The following is a 6,335-nucleotide window of genomic DNA, read 5'->3' as shown; positions in this document are numbered from 1 at the left end:
TACCGAGAAGACCTTCAAGGTCGGTAGGTACAAGCTCCGGCAGGTGTCTTGTGTCGAACGTTGGCGCTACCTGGGAGTGGATTTCGAGACGTCCGGATCGGCGAACATTGAGCATCAGGTGGGACGTATCCTCGACAACATCTCGAAGGCGCCCCCTCAAGCCTCAGCAGAGGCTCGAAATTGTGAGGACCCATCTCATCCCTAAATTCCTACACGGTCTCGTGCTAGGAACGATATCGGATGATAGACTCAGAATGCTCGATGTGCAAATCCGGGGTGCAGTGAGGCGATGGCTTAGGCTGCCGGGTGACATCCCTAAAGCTTATTTCCACGCTGAAACCAAGGTCGGAGGCCCGGGGATTCCGTCCCTTCGGACAGTTGTTCCGGACCTCGTGATACGAAGGTTCGGTGCTCTGGTCTCGTCGGGATGGCCTGCTGCCAGGGCCGCCGCTAGATCCGAAAGGATCCGGAAAAAGTTGAGCTGGGCAAATAAGTCGTTGGGAAAGTTCACCAATAGACATCACCAAAGCGAAACCGATAAGGTTAGAGCTGCGACGCAGTATTGGCGGGAGGCACTGCACGCGTCGACGGATGGCTTCGAACTTCGCGAGTCATTCCGGAATCCCTCTTCCACCAAGTGGTTGAGGGAGCGAAGCGGGCAGTTAAGCGGACGCGACTTCGTGCAGTTCGTGCACTGCCACATAAACGCCCTCCCTTCCCGAGTCCGGGTAACGAGAGGACGTCGGAGTGGTCGTGAGTCGGAATTGAACTGCCGCGCTGGAAGCGTGGTTAGGGAGACGACGGCTCACACAATCCAGCAGTGCTTTAGAACGCACGGCGGACGCATTGAACGCCATAACTGTGTCGTCAGGGCCGTCGCAGAGTCGATGGCCCGAAAAGGGTGGACCGTCTACACGGAGCCGGAGTTCAGAACCTCCGCTGGTCGTCGCAAACCCGACATCATTGCCTGTAGAGATGGCGTCGGGGTCATAGTTGACGCACAAATAGTCTCCGGACAGCGACCGCTCGATGATGCTCACCGGGCTAAACGTAGCAAATACGGAAGCCACGAGGAGCTAGTCGAGTTGGTTGCAGGTAGACTAGGACTATCAAGCCCATTGTGTGTTCGCTCGACCTCATGTACCCTCTCCTGGCGAGGTGTATGGAGCGGTGCAAGGGAGATGAAATCGCTCCTGGGTTTGGCAAATCCGGTGTTCGAACAGATTCCATGCCTGGTACTGAGGGGCAGCCATATGAATTGGACAAGGTTCAACCAAATGACCGCCGTCTCTTCGGCGACTCCGTGTTGAGCCTCTGGGGTCCTGTGGACTAGGGTTGCTGCAGGACCCTCGTGGTGCGAAACCTTAGCTAACGTACTGAGTGATCTTAGGACGTAAGCAAAGCATCCCTATAATAACATCTTGCGTACCACATCTGACACCAACCTGCATAATGTCAGGCCACCTCGTCATAACGCCAAAGGAGATAGGGATTTGAAGGTGTCTCCTGTTATGATGGCGCCAATCACTTTTCGGTTGGTCGATGGCTGGTCGGCGAAAGTAGCCAAATGCCTGGTCACCTAATTAGTGTCGCGCATGAATAGATTGAGATTCCCGCTGTCCCTATCTATATCCTTGCGCTGCGGTCGTCGGAGTGAACGGATGTCTGCGTTGAGTGAATTAAAAACTTTTGGAATAAAAACTCTATGAACAAATTTCAGTCTCACTTAGTAATCCTAGCTCTTCTAAAGACCGTTTCAAGAGACCGCTAGCGGAAATAGATGTGTCTCACCCTTTTCCGAGACTTCCAAAGTTTAATTTACAGAACATTGATTAACGAAGATTTTGAAAATGATTATGCCGATATAGTTGCCGAACTTCACGGAATCCAATACGTACTACAGTCATATGTCGACGAAGGGATAAGGACTAAATCTGGAGGATCACTCGAATTTATAACAGGATTTCACACTTGCCACCACACTAACTAACATTTCCAAAAATTTGTTTACAATATTATTTCGAAGAGAAGAGAAGAACCTTATGGTGGTCAAGTTTGTAGTAACTTGACAACATAAAGGCGCTTATTACCTCTATCATGGGGATCGGGAAAGTACTAGCCTCTCACAGAAGATCAGCGTGAAGCAGTCTTTAATAGCTGCGATTCATCCGATGAGTGACAGAGACGGTTGCCCTTTCATTTGTCCCTTCCTTTTCTCCTCTCTCTTCCCATCAAGTTCGGCGACGCATCCGCAACATCCCTTATGTTGCAGATGTCCATGGGCGACGGTGACTACCTTCCATCAAGTAGACCATCTGCTGAACCATCTTTGATTTAAAAAAAAAAGAATAAGTATTCAATGTTCTACGAATCAGTCTAACAAGTCTGTCCGATCACATAATAAAGATTAAAACTATTTCTGTCCAACAATCCATTAAGAAGTACAGTTACCAAGGAAAAACACTTGATTCAACAATAATATCATCGGGAATTAATTTCCACAAATACCAAGAGCAAACATTCTGATATGTTGGGGTTGATTTGATGTCAAATCGATCTTCATCATCTAACAAAACGTTAGCAGAGTAAATTGTTATTATAATTTAGTGTAGACTAAAGGCGCAGGTAAAGCTAACAACGTTTACAGGGTCATGGATGAAAGGCCTGTCTGATTTTGCCACATGAGGTATGTTACTCTTCTGGACTGGAAGCTGGCTGCTGCGGCCTCCGTCAGCTCATGGGCTGATCCTGATAGTCCCCGGGGGCAGGAGGGTCGACCAATGCTTCCTGCAATACTGAGGTCCCTGGAAGCGAGAAATAGCATTCCATAAAAAATGCACTATCGTCCTCCTTCCTACCTCACCAGCAAAACTTTAAAACACTGACGACGTTGTGTGCTAAATTGCAAGACGGAGTTACATAGCCAGATTTGATATGCGCGAGCTTGATGATGTATATTAAAACAAAACTAAATCAAATATAAAAATCACTAAAATAGCTGACCCCAGAACAGTCCAAATAATCCAAACAACAACTGATCACTAGCAACAAGCGCTTATACTTTATAAAGATAAAGAGAGGCAACACAAATAATAATTAGATATTATCTCTCAATTATGTGTTACTTAAAGTATTGCGTGACGTGTTCCCGGCACTAGAGCGGATTCTCGTACAACATGAGTATGCAGGATGTGTCGTTCACATTTAATGTAAGCTCTTTCCATACGATGTTATCATTGCATATGTTTTTGTTAATTTGGTCGTCTTTTTGTTCTTGATTATCTAAAAATGCCTGAACAAAAATAGATAGTATTTTACAACTAGCAATCCGTGTAAAACGAAACCGGAGACTACTTTTTCTATCTCAAAAAGCCTACATTTGGAATGATCCGGGAATTGAACCAGAGGCTTTATACATACATTACAATAACATTTTATAGTATACCAGCTTTTGCCCGCGGCTTCGCCCGCTTTGAATTTGATCTGTCATATATATAAATATTTTAATTTTTTTTTTATATCGTCGAGTCCATCATATGGTGGTAACTTTTAAAATATTAAATTACTTAGTGTAAAAGACAAAGTTTATCTACATTAAATAATAAAAGCGACAGATGTGTTTATTTTGATGAGAGATTGATAAATATATTTATGGGTAACTGTTTTGGTCGTAGTGGCTTCCACATAAAAGAAATATGCCGTCGCGGACATTTATTTAGAACTATTAAGGACAAACAATTCATTTCTGTCTAACTCCAACGGTTTAGTTTAGTGTACGATAGTTAATAGTATAGTGCGTGAGGCGTAAGCTGAGCTTTGTATTTGTGTGAGTGCACACAGATAGTGTACGTGTGATGTCAAATTTGTGTTTATACTATACTGCTTTAACTCCGCTCCGCACCTTCCGCACTCCACCCTTAGTACTGGTAGCAGAGTGACGCTATAATTTTTTTTTTATTTTGAACTCATATATTAGTCTATTTTTCCTCACACAATATTAACCTGGCGTTTAACAAGCTTTGCTTATTTTTTTTTTAAATCTAGAATAGCTCTGCCACTTGTGTTATGTATCTAATTAAAAAAATATATATATTCTAAATGTTTTTTGTCCAACTCTACTTTCACTCACACAAATGCAAAGCTCAGCTGAAACCTCGCGGACTATAACAAGATAGTTATTTTTCGGAAATTATTTGATATAAATATCATAATAGTCTGACGCACTACACAAAACCTTTATGGATTATAGTCTTATGTTATTCTCGTGTGCAGCCTGACATACAGTAGTCACTCAAATATGTCTAATAGTTGTTTCGTGAAAGAGGATCAAACATACATCCATACATCGTTACTCAAAAAAAATTGCATTTATTATACTAGTAGGATAATGTATCCTTCAGTCCGTGTAGTTCCCGAGAACACTTCATAACAGTTGTATTGTGTGTAGTAACGAGACACACGCGATAGATGGCGCTGACTGTTGATTGACATGACTAATGTAAATGTTTTGTCACACATTAAATTATCAAATAATCACTCATTTAATTTAATCTTTCCCTTCATAATTCTAAGACCTTTCACAATCAGAAGACAAAATTAACAATTACTTATTAACCAATATCAATATGTGTTGCTGTAAACTATACACACACGACATGAGCAACTCGTATCTCTGAATTATATTTTATAACCTGCTGGTGATCTTTGAGTTCAATATAAAATTTCTTATATGACATATCAATTCTCTGAATCAACGGACCGGAGACAATGAAGTATCCTTAGTGCTAATGTTCACACTTACCTTACTCTTTCTATATGTAAGTACACTTGTGATAGTAACAGACTAACATAAATTAATTTTACCAACCTGTGACAACTCCTCAGTGTCTTGAAAATCTCATCTCATCATCTCAGTGAATTTGAAAATCTCTCAGGCAGCTCTTCAACGCCATCTGTAATAAAGAAAAATACATGTAACACATGGAGGATGCAGCAGATTGATTGTGACACTTATCATAATATATTAATCTCATCAAAATCAGTCCATCCGGTACAGAGATTAACCAGAAAAGGAGAAACTCAGCTATGAGGACAAACTTACTTAACTAAATTGTGTGATTACGCATCCACATAAATAAAAAGCATTTGTTTTGATTTTACAAACAGACTCCCATTTCTTTATGTTTTGTGAAGAAGAATTTTACATGAGAGCAATTTAATTCAATAATTTGTCAAACTCTGAGATAGATTGAGATGATATGATAGACAAAGTAGCTCACCTTCCTTTAAAATATTAATCCTTGGTAACAATTTTCTTCATGATATAATTTTTACTTCACGATATAATACAAGAATGTTTTCTCAAGCTCAAAGCAACAGCTGTATGGAAGCGAGGTACATTTAGCAGAGGATGGAGCCAGAGGAAATGGTACAGGCAAGCAAGCGGTCAAGCAACATAAAATTTTTGCTTGTTTTTCTGAACTAATTTGTGTTTCTGAGTACTTTCAGCTGCTTCTATTAACCAGCTCAGTGTGTTCAGGCTGTTTCAATTCTTTAGTACACTTAAACAGATCCTTTAAATCAATAACGCCACGTCACTCTTTCACTTTCTTATCCAGAAGCAGGAAATGCAATGGATCTGAAATAATAAACTTAGTATTAAAACAATAGTATTAACTACTCACTTATAAAAAATTATTTCTATCCTTCTAAAAGCTATACGTTATTAAAAATTGGATTGATATTTTAAGAGTTATGCCTTTAAAGAAGAGAAATAGTGAATGTAAATATTTAAGAAAAAGGATTGTTAAAAGTTATTTGATACAAAATACTTTTATAATTCTCACCTTCTTGTTGTACACGTGTAGGTACCTACATCGCAAAAAAATTAATCCGGCATTAAACCCGTGCAAAATGAAATCGGCGATAGTTAATATTTAGTAATTAAGAAAAGAAGCAATAATCTAGTTAAATAATAATCCACGGCCCGTAATAAATACAGAAGCAAAAGCACAGATATTCAAGCAGAGTTAACTAGAAGTTTCTAATATGAATCAGCTAGGTCTCAACGGCTCCCTTCGTTGAATCAGAATGAAAAGTAACGATCTCATGACTGAGCAATATTTAAAGTTGAAATAGATTATGGTAAGCTTGTTTTTTCTACTGCAACGGATTCCGAGAAATTGCTCCCAATGGCTATTAAGCGAATATTCGCTTTTTTTCGAATAATGGTAATTAATATTAATTACCATTATTCCAAATAACCTCAATATCCTAATAGTTATAAATATAAAATTAAAAGCCTGTGAACAACTAAATAGAAAATTCTATACGTC

General features: G+C 40.1%; 1 long non-coding RNA gene across 1 annotated transcript; it reads right to left on the bottom strand.

Annotated features, from left to right (window-relative positions):
- Positions 1-1,595: 1,595 nt before the first annotated feature.
- Positions 1,596-6,096, bottom strand: LOC133319883 (uncharacterized). The gene is made up of 4 exons (XR_009753351.1): positions 5,847-6,096; positions 5,280-5,638; positions 4,868-4,952; positions 1,596-2,804 (listed from the first exon to the last, which is right to left on the bottom strand). It is a non-coding gene; the product is annotated as an uncharacterized LOC133319883 (long non-coding RNA).
- Positions 6,097-6,335: the final 239 nt, after the last annotated feature.

This window comes from Danaus plexippus, chromosome 31 (assembly GCF_018135715.1).
Source record: "Danaus plexippus chromosome 31, MEX_DaPlex, whole genome shotgun sequence".
Lineage (NCBI taxonomy): Eukaryota > Metazoa > Arthropoda > Insecta > Lepidoptera > Nymphalidae > Danaus > Danaus plexippus.
The sequence above is the reverse complement of the archived record's forward strand: the minus strand, read 5'-3'. Positions and strand labels throughout refer to the sequence as shown.